We start from the raw sequence: 19,717 nt of genomic DNA, 5'->3' as shown, positions 1-19,717 counted from the left end.
TCCACCTGCCTCTGCCTCCCAAGTGCTTGAATTAAAGGCATGCGCCACCGAGCCCGGCTCTCTTCCCTGTTCTTAGTCTCCTTTTTTTCATGCCCTATATACCTTACCAACATTGTCCTAGCTAGGACATTATTACTGTGAAGAGACGCCATGACCACAGCAACCTTTATAAAGGAAAACATTTAATTAGAGCTGGCTTACAGTTCAGAGGTGTAGTCCATTATCGTCATGGCGGGAAGCATGGCGGCATGCGGGCAGACATGGTGCTGGAGAAGGAGCTGAGCTATACATCGGGATCTTCACGCAGCAGGAAGAGAGTGCCACACTGGGCATGCCTTGAACATCTGAAACCTCAAAGCCCACCCCGAGTGGCACACTTCCTCCAACAAGCCCACACGTACTCCAACAAGGCCACACCTTCTGAGAGTGCCACTCCCTGAGTCTGTGGGGACCATTTTCACTCAAACCACTACAAACATCAGTGATACGGCAGGATCTTCTTTCCTAGGAGAACTAACTTGTTCATTTCTTACTCCCTGTCATCTAAACTATGGCTTTCCCTTTGGCCAACTCCTTCACTTCCTACATTTACTAGCCAAATTCCGTCAACAAATGAGGAAGAGATGTAGCAGTAAGGTGTCTCCAGAGGAAAAGAATGACTATGCGCGCGCGCGCATGCGCGGTGTATGTACCTGAGGAGATTCGGTAGACTGGCTGCACAGAGTCCGCACCGCCCTACAGTAGCTGTCTGCAGGCTGAAGAGCTGGACAAAACCAACTGCTGCTCACTTCAAAAAGCTGAAGCCTGCCGGGAGTGGTGGCGCATGCACCACCACGTCCGGCCCGAAACCTGTATCTTTCTTACAACAGCTTAAGCAATTAAGCACCAAAATAGACATTATATTACTTGATTGCTATTAGCATATTAAGACAGTATATGATACTTTAAATGTTCCTTGTGGGTAAAATGTCACATGCACTTTTAGGCAGAGTCCATAAATGAATTCATTTGGACGGTATTTGCTTCTTCAAAATCATATAGTTCTGGTCATTGCTACTCTTGCCCCTTGTGGGTCAGCTCAGAAAAACTGCCTCTTCTTCTGCGCGTCACTGGTCGTTAGAACAGAAGCCTAACTGTTCTACAACTGGTAGCTTTTCCCTTAAGCCGTAGCTGCCAAGAAATTGTCAAATGTATTGCTTGGCTATCACCACAACCTTATCCCGGGCGCCTGGGGATAGCACGTATTGGTTCATTGGGGTGATTATTTTATTATAAGGCTGAATGTGCGCAGGTCCTGCAAGAGGAGGGCTAGGCAGCATGTAGTGCTGAACACAGCAGACTTTCTTAGGTGATACAGAGGAGACGTGGAAAAGAATGACACTGTGATGAGCGTCAGAAAAGGTCAATCAGGGGAGCCATCTTCCTGGGTGAGAGTCCCGGCTTAACGAGCTGTGTAACAGGAAGAAACTCAGGAGACCGACTGCAGCTTGACCCAGCACCGACTGTTCACTGCATATGATGCCGCAAGTCCATGAGAAAAAAAGCATGAAAATAAATAAGGGGCGTAGTCGGGCGGTGGTGGCGCACGCCTTTAATCCCAGCACTTGGGAGGCAGAGGAAGGCGGATCGCTGTGAGTTCAAGGCCAGCCTGGTCTACGAAGCAAGTCCAGGACAGCCAAGGCTACACAGAGAAACTTGTCTTGAAAAACAAAACAAAACAACAACAAAGGGGGGTGTAAATATCTCCTTTACTGATCACAGAATACCTACTAATCACACTAGATTTTCTTTCAGCAGAATTCTAAGTTTTCAGAGTTCTCAGAGAAACCAATCAGCTTCAGTGCAGTGCGAACGGACAGCAATGGTATCATTTGTTTTGGCATCTATATGACTCGCTCAGAGAAGACAAAGACCTGCAGGTTGTCACCTTCTATTTAGAAGACTGAAAAGTAAGAATCTGCCTTTGTGAGATGATTAATTCTTATACCAGGAAGTTACACTAAGAGATGACCACGAGAAACCACCACTTCCTGTCCTTGGAGGCTCTGGTCCGTTGTACTGAACAGAGGAATGAAATCCATTAGGGTGTTCCAAGTCTACAAACCAGGACTGGCAGGAATCAGTCTGAAGACTTTGTTTTCAACTCTGACTTCCCCTAACAGGACATAAATGGAAGTTAACTTTCCTATGGGTCAGCCAGAAATCAGTAGACACAGGCATCGGTCACTCACAGTAAGAAAGTGGGCCACAGCCGGGCGTGGTGGTGCACACCTTTAATCCTAGCACTCGGGAGGCAGAGGCAGGCGGATCTTTGTGAGTTCGAGGCCAGCCTGGTCTACAAAGTGAGTCCAGGGCAGCCAAAGCTACACAGAGAAACCCTGTCTAAAAAAAAGAAAAGAAAAGAAACTGGGCCACACAAGAGACCCCTGTGCCCCAGAACATCTCATGCTGGCTGGCAAGGTAAGCTTCAAATTCACATCCTGGTGGCTTTGGGGGATGGGACCTCTGGGAGACAATGAGGTACGGTCATGAGGTAGCATTAGTGGCTTTAAAAGAGGAAGGCAGAGGTCGTGGAACACTTTCTTCTAATTATTTTTATTTTATGCTCATTGGTGCTTTGCCTGCAATGTATGCTTGTGTCAGATCTTGGAGTCACAGACAGCTGTGAGCTGCCGTATGGGGGCTGGGAGTTGAACCTGGGTCCTCTGGAAGAGCAGTCAGTGCTCTTAACCGCTGAGCCATCTCTCCACCCTTCTCTTGCTTTCTTCTAGATATGATGTGGCGATTGCTCTCCAGGACTCTAAAAGCTGTAATTGGGCCACTGGCAATATTTCTTTATGGCGGAGACGGGGAGGGTAGCTCATAAAGCATGCCTTCCTGAAGATGTACAGCTAGGTAAAGGCTGTCATGGGGGGGGGGCTCGTCAAGCTCATCCCTCTCCAATACTGCCTCCATCACGTTACAATGAAGCAAGAAGGCTCATCCCAGGTCTGGGTAGATGCTGGATCCATCTTCTTGGACATCCTAGGCTCCAAATTTATAAGCCAAACACATTCCTTTTCTTGATAAATTTACTTGGTCTTAGGTACTCTGTTCTAGCAACAGAAAACAAACTAAGCCTTTCCTGACCCTTCCTAATGTTCTGTAGAATTTCAGGGAAGCTGTGTGTGTGTGTCAAGTCTCTTCATAAGATTCTATCCCCAGTGCTCCTCTCATGTTCAGAAGTGAAGGAGGAAAGACGATGCAAGAACCAAAACGGCCTTGAAGTATGGCCTCCCGCCACCTACTGTAGACAGAGCTGACCAGGAGCCCCGCCCCCCATTCCTGCCCTTCACCATTAGATCTGTCAGCCTGAAGTATCAGCAGAAATGGAGACATCTCCTTGAAAACAAAAGATGTGTGGGAAATTCTTTCCTAGGGCGTGAGGTCAACTCCACTGGGGCAACGGTGGCTTGGAAATGCAGAGGCTGGAAGGAGGAGACTTTAGAGCACAGGTCACTTGGGACAGTGACTTGGCAAGGACAATGCTAAGGCAGAGAGCACAGGTCTACGCAGGAGGATGCTCCCACAGAGCAGCGAATTTGGATCTTAGGCTGAAAGCCTCTCTGGTTATAGAATTTAAAAATCAATCTCAAAAGCATGAAAGTGTTTGTTAGCGGTAATGCCACACAGAAGACAACTCGAGAAGAAAACACACACACACACACACACACACACACACACACACACACACACACCCCTCAGTATGCAAGGGAGATTGGATCCAGTACATGAACCCAAGAACTTGGAAAGAATTGCCCCAGGAGTTAAGAAAGAGCTGGGCGTGGTGGAGCACACTTGGGGAGGCAAACTCAGGAGGACCTGAGCAAGTTTGAGGCCAGCCTGGTCTACAAAGTGAGTTCCAGGCCAGCCAGAGTTACATAGTCTCCAGTCAATCAATCAATCAATCAATCAATCACTCAATCAATCAATGCAGAAGTATTGACTGATCACCATGACCACCTTGACGCAGTCCCATGAGCTGGGGAAGAAGGGTTTATTGTTTTGGTTTTGTTTTCTCCTTGCCCCCTAAGCTCCTGTGAGTCTCAGACATTGAAAACACTCCCTGTCCATGAGATGTGGTATTGCACGGCCTCGCAGCCTCTGCCGTGGCTGCACTTGAACAGGAGAGTTAGGGGGTCACGTGCAGTAGGAGGCTTTACCACACTGTCCTCTGACACTGGTCCCACTGAACTATGTAAAGCAGAGAATCCAGGACAGAACTGCTGGAGAAGGAATGAAAAGCAAGGTTTTATGTGGAGGCACCTACCTTGCTCATCAGCAAAACCAAAGCAGCAGCCGAGGGACCTTGGGCGTAGAAAACCGAAGCCGAATAGCCTTGGGATCCACCACGGATTTACACTGTGTGCGGCACAAAAGCTCTCAAGCAAATATAGTTCTTTAAAAATAACAGAGAAGGAAGGCTAACAACACACCAGACTAGCTTAGGCTACTTGAGCCAAGGAGTTCTGCAAAGTGTTTAATGTGGCAGCCAGCCCCATGTGCTAACTGGTCCAGAGACAATGGGTGGCCAGATGGGAGCACAAGGTTCTGCCTTTCTTCCTTCCTCTTTTCTGTTCTCAGCACTGAGCCTGCTGATATCACAGCTCAGAGTTAGGACTTTCTCCACAAACTGGCCTTGATTCTAAATAATATTCATCCTATTATTTTAATGGAAAAAGTATTTCGCACCCAATAGGAGGGCACTCAGCAATTTCTTGTTGAAGCAATGAGTGTTTAGTTACAAATAATCAATGTGTTCTTTGAAACTGGTTCCCATTCTGTGAAGGCTGAGTTGAAGACATATTAATTCAATTTTTAATTATTTTTTTCCGAGACAGGGTTTCTCTGTGTAGCTCTGACTGTCCTGGACTCACTTTGTAGACCAGGCTGGCCTCGAACTCTCAGCGATCCACCTGCCTCTGCCTCCCGAGTGCTGGGATTAAAGGCATGAGCCACCACGCCCAGCTTCAATTTTTAAATTTTTAATTACATTTTTTTTAAATTTTGTTTTTTGAGACAGGGTTTCCCTGTGTAGCCCTGGGTGTCCTGGACTCTCTTTGTAGACCAGGCTGGCCTTGAACTCACAGAGACCCACCTACCTCTGCCTCCTGAGTGCTGGATTAAAGGTGTGCTTCACTGTACCCAGCATTTAATATTATTTTTGGTTTTGTTTTTGTTTTTGGGTTTTTCGAGACAGGGTCTCTCTGTGTAACCTTGGCTGTCCTGGACTCGCTTTGTAGACCAGGCTGGTCTCGAACTCACAGCGATCCACCTGCCTCCGCCTCCAGAGTGCTGGGATTAAAGGCGTATGCCTCCACGCCCGGCTGCATTTAATATTTTTGAGGCAGTCTCATTATGTAGCCCAGGCAGGCCTTAGATGTTTAATCTTTCTGCTTAAACCTCTCAAGTTCTGCGAGTTTCTCTCTTTCTCTCTCTTCATCTTTTTCTCCCTCCCTCTAACCCTTCCTCTCTTTCTGTCTTTGGTTTTTGGTTTTTGAAATGGTACCAAGGAATGAACCCAGGGCCCTGACTACACTAGGTGAGCATTCATATACCCAGGGCCCTCTTTCATTAAAGTGCTTTATGTATTTGTGACTGGGGGAGGACTTCCATGGTGTAGTGTAGCAATCAGAGGACAACTTGTAGGAGATGGTTTTCTCCTTCCATCATGTTGTAGGTCCTGGGATTGAACTCAGGTCAGCAGGCTTGGCAGTCAGCTCCTCTATCTGCTGCACCATCCTAACGGCCCATAGCAGAGTTTACTTTGAGACAGAGTTTCACTAAGCTTTCCAGGCTGGCCATGAACGTCCTGTATACATAGTCTAGGGAGGCCTTGAACACTTGGTTCTCCTGCCTCAGTGCCCAGAGTTAGTTGAAATTATGTACAAACCCAAATCTGGTAATTTTTTCCCCTCTAAATTGAAGATCTTTTCTGGTTGAACATACATGGTAACATATACCTGCAATCCCAAGCTTAGGACAAGAAGGACAGCATCACAAGGATTGTGAGTGTTAGGATAGCCTGGGCTATAATAGTAAGCTTGTGACATCCATTCGTGGTTGTCAATTTGACTACATCTATAATTAGCTAAAATCCAAATGTGGTGGGCCATACCTGTGAGGGATTTTTGCTTAATTTGAAGTCTTTGAAATAAGAAGATACATCTTTAATCCATATATTTTGATCTGGGAAAACCCACCTTTTATCTGGGCCACACCTTCTGCTGGAAGCCTATATGAGGACATGGGAGGAGAAAGCTCTTGTTCTTTGCCTTCTTGCTCTCACCTTGCTGGCCAGTTCATTCCTTCACTGGCATTACGGTCTACATCTTTTTGGATTCTGGCATATGCTGAAGACCAGCTGAGATCCAGTCTCATAGCCTGAACAACTACTGGATGCCTGGGCCTTCTCTTCCTAGGCAGCCATTGTTGGATTAGCAGGACCACAGCCTTACGTCATTCTAATAAATCTCCTTTCTATATATAAAGGGAGATCAGTCTATAAGTTCCACTACTCTAGAGCAGTGGTTCTCAGACGGTGGGTCACAAGCCCTTTGGAGGTCAAGTGAACCTTTTACAGGGGTCACATATGAGATATTTACATTATAATTCATCACAGGAGCAAAAGTACCGTTATGAAGTAGGAACAAAACCGATTTTATGGTTGGGGGTCATCAGAACATGAGGAACTATATTAAAGGGTCTCAGCGTTAGGAAGGTTGAAAACCACTGCTCTGGAGAATCCTGAGTAACACAAAGCTTAAGGCGAAGAGACCTTGTCTCAAGAAGCAAGCAAGTGAGCAAACAACAGACATATTCTGTTCTATTGAAAACAGAACAGATTAAATGTTCCTGTCTCAAACAGGATAGAGGAAAGACACCCCTGTCTAAACTACGTAACTCTGGATTCCTGGGCTGGAATCCAGAATAGACACTTAGAGGCTTGTGGGGCACAAGCTCTGGAAGAAAGTGGAAGTGGAAGTTGCTGGTAGATTTGTGTCCTTGCTACAGAAACATACAGTTGGGACCCAAACAAGACAGTAGACAGCTCAGAGCAGTTCAACTGGTTCCCAAACGAAAGACTCAGCACTTTCCTAAGAATTATTTGAAAGTTAGTATACAAAGTTGTGGTTTCCCCCACATGTCCCACGGTAGTTTCGTCTTATTCACCGCCCCCTCCTTCAGGCCCACTTCCGCCTTCTGGCTGGTTCCCTACCTCCCTGCAAACAGTGTCCTCTCTGCTCTTATGTGACAGGAACCTCGTTGCCCTCCCTTTCCTCCTCTCCTTCTCCCTTCAGATCTTCTCTCCCCTTTCATGATTCCATTTCTCATTTCATGACTTGTAATACACACACACACACACACACACACACACACACACACACACACACACACACATACACACACTGCACACAAATTTAAACCCAGACTTCACAGACGAAAGAAAACCTGCAGTATTAGTCTTTTTGAGTCATACTTACCCACTTGTCTTGGGGTAGAGAATAAGCAATTTAAAATTATGTCTAAAAGCAGAAAGTTTTACAGCCATTGTTCTCAAAGTGACCTGAAATGGTTGCTGTTTTTCTCCTAAGGTGGGTCAGGATCGCTCGGCACACCTGTGGTGCAAGCCTCCACAGAGAAGCCCTGCTTTGCTATCAGAAGCCTGTCTACCAGTACAGGTCGTATAAGCCCCTCCCCCTGCACTTCCTGTTCCTCTGATGAACCAGCCTAATGCCGTCTTAAGGGCGGAAGCCATTTTGTTATAAGGTCAAAACCAGTTTGTTTCTGTTGGCTGCAAAATTCAAGCAGAGCACGCTTTAACCTGTTTCTGGAATTTGATGTGCTCCCCACCCTGTGGTGTTCGATTCACACCTCAAGTACACCCTGATACAAGACATTCTGGCAAAAAAAGTTTTAAAATTTTCAGCCAAGTTCCTATGCAACCAAAATTCCTCTAGAAATCCTCCAACCCTTGAAAAACCCCTAGTCTTGTAGTTTTGGGGAATACATAAACCCTACCCTTTCCTGTGTTTAATGCAAATTTTCAAATCCCATTTTAGGGCATAGCCCTATCTGACAGAAAGTAAAGCTTGCTTAATTTGACCAAAGAATTTGGGTGATGGTCTTTCCTCTCATTTGGTGGGATTAATATCTCCTTCTCTTTCTCCTCCTCCTCCATTTATATACTTATTTATTTGCTTGCTTATTTATTTTTGATATAGGCTCTCACTATGTAGTCCTGGCTAGCCTACAGCTATGTGGACCAGGATGGCCTCAGACTCACAGAGATCTGCCTGTCTCTGACAAACATGCCCAGCTCTTCTGAATTCTTTCTTTCTTTATTTATTTTGGTTTTTTGAAACAGGGTTTCTCTAGGTAGACCTGACTGTCCTGGACTTCCTTTATATACCAGGTTGGCCTCGAACTCACAGAGCTCTGTCTGCCTCTGCCTCCAGAGTGCTGGGATTAAGTGCACTCTTCTTCATTTCCATCCATCCAGCCATTATTTCTATTACATTTGTCCTGCTCTTATGTACATTTGGTTTTGCCTTATGACTGAACTCTAGAAAAATGTCTTTGTTACCCTCATCAGCAGCTCTCCTTAACCCTTCTTTATAAACCGATTTTAAAAAATCTAATGAAGCCAGGCAGTGGTAGCACATCCTTTAATTTCAGCCCTTTGGAGGCAGAGACAGGGAGATCTCTGAGTTCGAGGTCAGCCTGCTCTACATAGTGAGTTCCAGGACAGCCAAGGCCACACAGGGAAACTCTGTCTAAAAATACAAAAACAAAAACAAACAAACAAACCAAAAGAAAAAAAAAAGAAAAGAAAACATACAATTTTTAAAGAAAAAAAATCCATATAATCTCAGATATGGAAAATAGACTGTTTACAGTTAATATGTTGACATCAGCTTAAGTAATGAGTGAAAAACTGTCTAATGCTTCTGCCATCTAGTTTCCTGATTGAATTTCCCCAAATCAGGCTTTCCTCTTCACTTCCACTGCCTATTTTTTTCATGTGCAAAGAACTGTTTTGTTTAACAAAATTTCACAAAACAAAGAAAAAAGGAAAAGAGGTGGAGCTGGAGAGAGAGCCGTTAAGAGCATTTGCTGCTTTTGCGGAGGACTTGCTCTCAGTTCTCAGAATCCACATGGTAGCTCACAACCACCACAGCTCCAGTCCCAGCGGATTCAGCACCCTCTTCCGGCATCTGTGGGTACTGTGCAAAAATGGTGCGTGCCCATGCACGCAAGAGGCATACATGTGAAATAAAAATAGAATTTAAGGCCGGGCGTGGTGGCGCACGCCTTTAATTCCAGCACTCGGGAGGCAGAGGCAGGCGGATCGCTGTGAGTTCGAGGCCAGCCTGGTCTACAAAGTGAGTCCAGGACAGCCAAGGCTACACAGAGAGACTCTGTCTCGAAAAACCAAAAAAAAAAAAAAAAAAAAAAAAAAAAAAGAATTTAAATCCTTTTTAAAAAAGATGCTATGTAAAGAGCAAACAACCTGGAAATATTGGCAGTAGGAAGTAGGAATCCTCAGTTCCAAAGGGACACAGTGTGAGGGAGGACTTCAAGACGATGCCTGCACTTGGAACAGGGATGGGGAGAACTGAATTTTTCAAATGGATCAGCCAATATCCAGAAATAAAAAACATCACAGTGGGGAGCTTTCCATTTACAGTCACTATTCAACAATGTATGATTCCCAAGAAAACCCACCAAAGCTGACAAGCTTCTGAATGGAACCAGGAAGATGATGACTCTTCACAAAACCAAAGCCCAAGGTGCCACTAAGCCACTTGGGGTGGCGGCCACTAGCTGGGTTTAGAACACAGTCGATTCAGCTGCTGTAATTGCCCTCAACATTAAAGAGAACAGAAGTGAATAGATCAATCATGCCTCAGGCCAGTGTGGTAGCCACAGGACTCTAAAAATAAATAAATGTGGACTGTGGAGAGCTTTAGAAGGAGAGCTATCAGCTAAAAAAACAAAAGAGGATACATTGGCCCTTTGTGTTTTTTTTTCAACGTCATGACTGACTGACAAGAGCAACTCCAATGTCTCACAAATGAACTGCTTGTATTTTGATACCTCAGCAATATTTGGGTTTAAATAAATTTTTTTTTCTAGAAAGGGAAGCATAGGAAGCATTCCGTTTGGCAGTGTCCCAAAGTATGCCTGCTTATCTACACAAAAGATGAGTATCATATTCCTGAAGGTGTTGGGGGGGGGTGGGGGGAGGGCTCCTCAAGGGGTCAGCTCGGAGGCGTACGGCCTTTGACATTATTTGATAAACAGCTTCTGTTCTTGGAAAGGTTGAGGCCAAGTAGGAAATGGGAGGTGACCACCAGACACAGACAGCAAAGGCTTTTAGAAACCACCGCAGGGTGGAATTAGCTTTGGGGTGAGTTAGAGGACAAGCATTTATTTGCCCATGGGGGTATTTGTAGTTGCCTTCTATTTATGACCGTAGATACTGAATTTTCATTCATGTTGCTGACATGAACCTTCATTTCAAACAGATTTTGTTTTTTGAGTTTAGAAAGTGAATTAATGTGAAATGCTTATTGGTAGATAGAGTAAGGCATCTGCAATTGGCCTGTGAATGCTCAAAGAAGCAACTGGCTTAGAGAGGGGCTCTCTCGGTTTTAGGGCTACTCCATCCTGCCCATGGGCCCTTACTCTGTGCCACATATTACAAGCTGGCTGGTCTACTGCCTTCCGGGAAATTCTCCTTTCTATGTGACCTATCTCACCGTAGGAGTGCTGGGAATACAGATGTGGGCTGCCACACCTGGCTTTTGTATGTGGGTTTGGGCATGGAATTCAGGTCATATGGATGCACAGCAGGGTATGTGAGCCAAATGAGCCATCTGGCTAGCCCCATTTTTTTTTTTTTTTTTGCCATGTTATGATGTAGCCAGAGAGCCTCACCAGAATGCCACAACTGAGCTATTTTGACTCTTCAAAACTATGAGTCCAAAATATTTCATTTTGTAGCTCCAAATATTTTATATTAGCGACACAAAATAAGACTATGACATTGGCTCATACTGTTTATTTGTGGGTACCAGCTATTCAAACAACAGTGCAGGCTGAACGGTTGCCTATGCTAGTGGTTCTCAATTTTGTGAGTCATGACCCCTTTCAGGCTCAAACAACTCTTTTACACAGATAGCCTAAGACCATCAAAAATATCAGATATTTACATTAAGACTCACAACAGTATCAAAATTACAGTTATGAAGTAGCAATGAAAATAACATTATGGTTAGTGGTCACTATAGCACAAGGAACTGTATTGATGGAGTCCTCAAATTCCACGCTCACTTTACTCTTGTCTTTCAAACTGTCAGCCTACTTTAGCATGCTTTGCTTTCTCCCCAATTGTCCCTCCGTGTAGCCTTGGCTCCCTCTGCCTCCCGCAGTGCTGGGATCTAAGGAGTGCGCCAAGGCTCAAACTAATTTTTTTTCTAGATCATATGTCCTATACTAAAAGGACACAGAAGACCTCATCAGAAAGTTCTTAGATCTGGTAAACACTTTCAGTTAAGTCAGAATATGATAATCAAAAGATTAGAAAAAGAAATTGAAGAAAACTTTACAAGATGGGACCATGGGAATACATACAATGTTCATGGATCAGTAATATTAGTATTATAAAAATGGCTATGCAATCAAAAGTAAGCTACAGGCTAAATACAGTCGCCGTCAGAATTTCAATGATATTCTTCATCAAACTAGAAAATCCAACACTAGGGTTCATATGGAAGGCAAAAGATCCTGAGGAGCCAACGTTATCCTTGGCCAGAAGAACAATGCTAGAAATAGCACAATGCCTGGTTTTAAACTATACCACCGAGCCACAGTCACGAAACTAGCATGACACTGGCACAAAAACAAACATGTAGAAAATAGACTAGAATAGAAGACCCAGAAAGATACCCACATAGCTACAGCCAACTATTTTATTTTATTTTACAAATAGACCATGGAGAAAAGACAGCCTCTTCAACAAACAGTGCTAGAAAAAGTGGATGTACTCACCTGTTGAAATATTAAGCTAGATCTTTCATCTTTCATCTTGCTTGAGAATCAACTAAAAAAAGAGACAGACGATCTTACTGGAAGGCCTTTGGAATTAATAGAAGAACACGGGGAACCACATCAAGGCATGAGCACGGGCCGAGTCTTTGAGAAGATTATTACCTAAAGCTCCAGACACAACACCTACAGCTGGCAACTGGGATGGAGCCAGATTCAAAAGTTTTGGTGTAGCGAAGGAAAAAAAAAAAAACAACAAAAAAACAAAACAGCCCCAACAGACAGCCTACGGAACGGGAGAACAGCTTTGCCCACCACCATCTGAAAACAGGTTGATAATCCGGACCAGAAAATTAGTTCAGCCACTGTGAAAACCCCGAGAGAATCAAAGCCGGCCTGCAGTAGAGGCTTTGCCAACGTGTACAATTCACCTAGGTGCCCGTCGGTGGATGGATGGACAGAGACGATGAGATATGTGTACACAGAAATTTAACTCAGTCATGGAGAATGAAATTATGCCATTTGCACAAATATGAATAGAACTGGAAATCATCACACTAAGCAAAATAGGCCAGAAGGAGAGACCCCTGTGTCTTCTATGATATAAACTCAGAATCTAGTTTTGCTGTTGTTGTTAATGTTATGAAAATAAAGATTCCATGGGAATCTTGCGTGGGTTTCCCCACTGCTCCTACTTTCTTCTGCATCAGTATTTTCATCCCCCCCACCCGGGGCCTCTCCTCTGCCCACTCTTCCTTCTGTGACCCTCCCACCCTAAGGAAGCCCCACACGCTGGACCGTTGTTGCTTTGGTGCCTTTTCTTAGGAGGCTCATTTCATTGTTTCTGGAGTCATTGTTTCCGAAACTCTGACTTCCTCATTCGGGATAATATCCTCAGAAGTAGCTAGTACAATTAGTGTGGACATCCGGTGCCCCTGCCCTACAGTCTGTCCATATCCTGCGAGTCCACCTGTGGCACACTTGGCCTCTCTCTATAAAGCCGTCCCTCCTGCTCTCTTCACAACTGTGCAAAGGGACTGACTGGATCAAACACACACACACACCTGACGTGTAAGGATTACAGAGCTGAGCAAGATCCAGAAATACATGTGCTCGTGTAACTGTGTTCCTGGAGGGCGGCGGCAAGCTGGGGCTCCCAGTACTAAAAGGAAACACACGTGAAGAACTGCTGAATGTTCCAGAGGGACACCTGGAGGTCGGCATGGCCACAATCATTCATCTTCACACACACACACACACACACACACACACACACACACACACACACACTTAAAGAACTAGTATTTTTTGTGCAAAGAAATATTCTTTTACTTACTCGGTTCTTTCTACACTTTCCCCCAAGTTCATTTCTTTATATCCAGTGGTAATAAGAAAAGGCTGTTTGTAGCCAAGCGTGGTAGGGCACGCCTGTAATCCAAGGACTTGGGAGGCAGAGGCAGGCGGATCATTGTGAGTTCCAGGCCATCCTGGTCTACAAAGCTAGTCTGGGACAGCTAAGGCTACACAGAGAAACCCTGTCTCGGAAACAAAAAACAAAAAACCACCACCACCACCACCACCACCACCACCAACAACAACAACAAAAAAAAAAAAAAAAAAGAAAAGAAAGAAAGAAAGAAGGAAAAGGCTGTTTGCTTAATAATGTACAGACCTTCAAAGTTTGACTGCATTCTTTGCCCTTTGCCATTCATCTTTCCTTGAGGAGGGAGAAAGGATTTATTTATTTATTTATTTTTAATCTTTCCCCTTATATCAGTGGGGTCAGTTTTCAGCCTTGGAGGCCTTCCTCAGTCAAGGCCTCCTTCAAGGGTCCTGCCAATGTATTCACAAGGCCAGCCAGGTTCTGGAGAATTGGCCACAGTTGGAAGGTTTTTTAATTTTTGTTTTGTTTTTTCAAAACAGGGTTCCTCTGTGTAACCTTGACTATCATGGATTCGCTTTGTAGACCAGGATGGCCTTGAACTCACAGCGATCTGCCTGCCTCTGCCTCCCGAGTGCTGGGATTAAAGGCGTGCGCTACCACCGCCCGGCTCACAAATGGAGGTTTTAGTTGCAAAGGAAAGTCCATTGCATTATCTCTTCCCACTCCAACTTCCCCTTGGCACGTTTCTCCTGCCTGGTTAGTTCCCTGCCAGGCAGCAGACATCTCAGAGTGGAGGTGTCAGTGCATGCTCTCGCCGAGGTGCGCCTCTGTGGGTCTCATCAGTTTTATGCAAAGGTATGTCATCATTAGCTGTTCTTTTCCAGGTGTCTCCGAAAAGCCTCCGTCAGTAGTAAGACGTGTGGTGGCGAGGGTACAGAGCCAGAGGACTCACAGAATAAAAACAAACAAACAAACAAAGCCCTCCAAGAAGCTGGTGTGGACTGAATGTGAAAGGCCCTCCTAGGCTTAAACATTTGGTCCGCCACTGGTGGCACTGACTTAGGAGACCATGAACTCTTTTGTACTTGGTAGGGAAGGCTAGCAGGCACACTTAGGGCCATAAGGTAGAGATGGATAAGCTAGCTGCAATTCCAGCTAGGCATTCTGTTTCCTGATCAATGCCACGTGACAAGCAGCTATAGTGTTCCTGCCACCACAGCTGCAAAACATTCTGACCTCTTTGCCTTCCAGACTATAAAGGAAGGACTGCAATCTGTGGACCATGGGCTGGAACATTCTAGAAGCAAGACTAAAGTAAGTTGCTAATTTTCTATAGAAAGCAATAAGCAAAAACTATTGTCTTGGGACTGGAGAGATGGCTCAGAGGTTAAGGGCACTGATTGCTCTTCCAGAGGTCCTGAGTTCAATTCCCAGCAACCATATGGTGACTCAAAACCATCTATAATGAGATCTGGTGCCCTCTTCTGGCCTATACATGTACATGCAGGCAGAGTGATGTATACATATTAACTAGATAAATCTTTTTTTTAAAAAAATTGTGTTCTAAAGAGGCCCTGAAATGCTATACAATCAAAAGTATATGAAAATAAATAAGTAAATAAAATTTAAAAATGAAATAAAATAAAATAATACATTAGGGCAGTATGTCAGGAAACTCACCAATAAAAATAATGTTAATTGCCTGGGTTTTATGATGTTGATTGCCATTTAAAATTATATTTGTTACAATCTCCTATTAAGATGAGCAGTTGCTTTGTTCAGACAAATCATTGTCAGAAGCAGAGCAGTGAAACAACCCAGATACATTGGACACTGTCTGTAGAAAATAAACCATGGAACACCTAAGCAGAGCAGCGGTGGGAGCACCGAGCAGGGAAATGGCAGGCAGTTTTTCGCTTAATGATGCCTTAGCTGGCTCTGGAAACCCAAACTCTCAAGGATGGCTCGCTGCATGGGGGATCCAGGCTAGGGCAGGGGGCTACCCAGGGGCTTCCTATCCTGGGGTCTACCAAGAACAGGCTCCTCCTAGTGCCTACCCTAGTCGAACTGCCCCTGGGGCTTATCCCGGACCTCCTGCACTTGGAGCCTTCCCAGGGCCACCCGGGGGACCCAGGGCTCCTGGGACCTATCCTGCTGCTGGCCCCCGTGAGGCCCCTGTTGGACCATCGACAGTGCTCTCTATAGCCTGCCCTTGCCTGGAGGACTCAGGCCTCGCGTGCTGATCACAGTCATGGGCAGTGCCCATGTGCCCAGTGTCAACAGGATGGCTCTAGATTTCAGGAGAGGAAATGACGTTGCCTTCCACTTCAACCTCCGCTTCAATGAAAAACACAACAGAGTCATCGTGTCTAACACCAAGCAGGACAATAACTGGGGAAAAGAAGAGAGAGAGAGTCCGCTTTCCCATGTGAAAGTGGCAAACGATTCAAAATACAAGTACTGGTATTAGCCGGGCAGTGGTGGCGATCGCCTCTCATCCCAGCACTCGGGATGCAGAGGCAGGCGGATCGCTGAGAGTTCGAGGCCAGCCTGGTCTACAAAGTGAGTCCAGGAGAGCTAAGGCTACACAGAGAAACGCTGTCCTAAAAAAACAAAAGACAAAAAAACCAAGTAGTGGTTGAAGCTGACCACGTCAAGGTTGCAGCCAACGACGCTCACCTGCTGCAGTACAATCATTGGACGACAAACCTCAGGGAGATCGGCCAGCTGCAGATCTCTGGCCACATAACACCTGCACTTCATATACCACGATCTCATCCAGAGGTGGCAACACCTGAAACGGCTCCGTGCTCATTAAGAGTGAAAAACCTTACACCTTAGCCCTCCTCCTCCTTTTTCCATCTAATAAACATTCTCACGCTGGGAAAAGAAGAAGCCATGACGCACATCAAACTGAGTCATTTCTTAATAATAATTCACTTTCTTTAGGGACTCAGGACAAGGCTGAGATGGTCTTTCTCCAAGGAGACTGTCCTCTATACAAATATTCGATGACATTTAATTTCTGTACTTACCATAAATACTTAACTTTAAAATTTTTATTCTCTGAGTGAAATTTTTGGATTAGATTATGCACAGATTTTTAGCTTAAATTTGTATGTGTGTGTATGTGTGTGTATGTGTGTGTGCACACATGCATGCACGTGCCTAGACATACTAACGTCAACTTGTAGAGTGGATGTGAGGAGGGACTATAACAACATGGCATTTGGTCATCTGTCAAAAACATATTTTCCAGCCGGGCATGGTGGCGCACACCTTTAATCCCAGCACCCGGGAGGCACAGGCAGGCGGATCGCTGTGAGTTCGAGGCCAGCCTGGTCTACAAAGGGAGTCCAGGACAGCCAAGGCTACACAGAGAGACCCTGTCTCGAAAAAAAAAAAAAGCCTTTTGCCAGACACTGTGCTATGCAGTAGGATGAGGGAATAGTGACAGAGGCAGATGAGTGAACTATGGGGGGTTAGCAGTGGGTCTCACTAGATGGCAGAGAGCTTGCTGGACAGACTCGAGGCAAGGTCCCACACACAGCTCTGAAGGGAAGAGACTCAGCCATTGTTTTCAGAAGCACCTAGTCTTCTGTGACTCTTGATGTAGGGGAAGAAGCACACGGGTGCTGAGCTGTGAGAGGAAAAAAGTGAAAGTCATCCAACGGTCAGGAAGGCTGTTTGCATATACTAAGAACTGAGTTGAGTTCCAGAGAATTAAAAGATATGTATTGTGTTGGGCAAAATGGACCGCTAAGGCGTGGTTGAACACCTTGTGTTAGTGTAAACGGAAGCTGAACAGAAAGTACAGAGGCGAGAATCGGAGATGAGGACAGTGGAAAGTCAGGGAAGACTCGGTGGTTAGGGCTTTAAGTGGAACACGGCACATCGCACTTGTAAGCCAGATACATCTGGTTCTTTGAACGTGGGGGAAACTTAATTTGCACACATACCTTTAACTTCATAAATCTGTGACCAAAACTTGAGACTCTTGGAGTCATAGACGTCCAGGTCACCGGAACAGATCTGCGTAGATGGGGTTCACAGCTGTGTCAGTAATGACCCCAAGCCTCGCTGACAGGGGCAGCAGTGCCAGTAACGAACAGCCCCGGGGGAATTCCAGGATGGGTACACACTATTGTTTAACTTTAACTAGCGTCTCCTTCAACTGTGGCACATGCTCTGGACACACCCACCTCAATCCTGGTGACCTGGGGACTGAGACGTCAGTACCATGGTTCCCAGGCCACCACTCCTTAGGTCCCTCCATCCACACTGTTAATTCAACATGAAACAATAAGTTGCAGTTCGTAAATTCTACCCACAGAGCCATGCAGAGACAGCGATATTTTTCTTTTTTTGTTTTTGTTTTTGTTTTGAGACAGGATTTCTCTGTGTAGCCTTGGCTGTCCTGGACTCCCTTTGTAGACCAGGCTGGTCTCGAACTCACAGCGATCCGCCTGCCTCTGCCTCCCGAGTGCTGGGATTAAAGGCATGCGCCACCACGCCCGGCATGCGATATTTTTCTACAGAAGATATACTCAATCAAAATTTCCCCAAAATTTTACATTAAAGGAAGTTATCATATTAGACTTAATTTAAACTAGTTTTCCTTAAGCAAAAGGAAATTAGTCATTTTAGGATTTAAAAATAAGTTTCTATTATGATCCATATTATAGGTTAAAAATAAGGTGGTGACATTAGTCAGTACTGAAACAATTTTCTACACTTAGTGCTGGTGTCCTACCTAATTTAAGTAAATGCCTTCCTAGCTTTTTAATCTGAAGCAAGTGTACCTTTGGAGGCGGTTTGAAAAGAATTACTCTAATTATAGCTATGCCAGTCCTCAAATGGTGGCAATACAAGGATACTCCCGCAGCAATATCTACTCAAAATGCAGATAATTCAATAATTTATATATTTTTCTTTTAGTCAACTTCTTGCCTTCAGGTAGTCTAAGCTGCCTCCCTCTTATGACTCATGCTGATTTCCATGGCAGGTTTTAATTTGTATAATGTAGAATAAATTTAAGCCAGGAGGCAGGTTGCCAGCTGTTCCCAAGAACAGTTACAAAGTGAAGTAAGTGGCAGTGTTCACTGTGCTCCTTGGAAACAGAGGAAATTTCCATGGATACCACTTTTATTGTATTCCTCCTCAGCTGAGACCTTCTCAGAAGCGGCTTTGCGGTGATGCGTTCTCTCCAGGTCGCCACTCCAGGGGCGGTGCGGATGTCAGGAGAAATGAGGGCAGCTCGCCACACTCACGATGTCAGGCTCCTTCTCACCTGCTGCGATGCTCCTATCTCCTGTCCCGGACTCTCAAGGCTCACCTCGGCTTGGCCCTGATGCCAAATGTGCAAAAAGGGTGGGCTCCCACACCAGCCAATCATCCAACTCTAGGACGCCTATAATCAAATTCAGTTCTGACACCAATCCTGGATAGGCAAGGGGTTAGAGACGCGGCAACTGGGAAGAACTGTTACCGTGTCGTTCTCCCTGGCCCCGACAGTCACGAAGGCTTCCATTTGGATGGATACTGTGTAAAGAAATAACTAAAGGGGCGACAGGGCTCACCATTACTTGGGAAAGGGAAAAACGGTTACTCTATCTCGTGAATTTGCCAGCTATCTCATAAATATTCTCAATTTTTTCTTTAAACTTTTGAGACACAGGCGCCAGGGAGATGGCTTAGCAGTGAACGGTTCTTGCTGCTCTTTCAGCTCCCAGAACGAAGGACGCGCACAAGAGCCTGTAACTCCACTTTAGGGGATCTGATGCTTTCCTTTGGTCTTTTGGGGGTACGCATGCTTGCGCACGCATGTGCGTGCGCACGCACACACACACATACACACAAACACAGAGACACTACCTGCCAAAGTCCAGCTTTGGGTAAACTGAGGCAGGTGTATGCAGGGTCAGCTGTTTGAGGGTCAGTCAGACTGCTGACTGATGTTTCTTTCTCTCGTTTGGGGTCAGTCAGTGACTGACATTTCTTTCTTGTGTTCTATACCTAAATTCAAAACCTTTTAAGTTTGGAGACTGCAAGAGGCAGGCAGTAAGGACAGGGAAGAGGGGAGGGAGACAGGGCTTCCTCTCCGTGGCCCAGGCCGGGCTGTTCTGCCACTGAAGAGGAAGAACTTAAACTGACCATTTTTCACCCTGCAGCCGGGGCTTCCAATAAAAAACTGCAGGGGGTTGTAAAAGAAGGCTCTTTGACCTGTAGACAGGCCCCTGG

General features: G+C 45.3%; 1 pseudogene across 1 annotated transcript; it reads left to right on the top strand.

The window, feature by feature from the left end:
* Window positions 1-15,363: 15,363 nt before the first annotated feature.
* LOC311605035 (galectin-3-like) lies at window positions 15,364-16,318 on the top strand (annotated as a pseudogene). Its single transcript has 2 exons — window positions 15,364-15,940; window positions 16,115-16,318. The product of its transcript is annotated as a galectin-3-like (transcript).
* Window positions 16,319-19,717: the final 3,399 nt, after the last annotated feature.

The sequence above is a fragment of the Acomys minous genome (genome assembly GCF_964271855.1).
Source record: "Acomys minous genome assembly, chromosome: 9".
In the NCBI taxonomy this organism is placed as follows: Eukaryota; Metazoa; Chordata; class Mammalia; order Rodentia; family Muridae; genus Acomys; species Acomys minous.
This window is presented reverse-complemented; position numbering and strand designations above follow the sequence as displayed.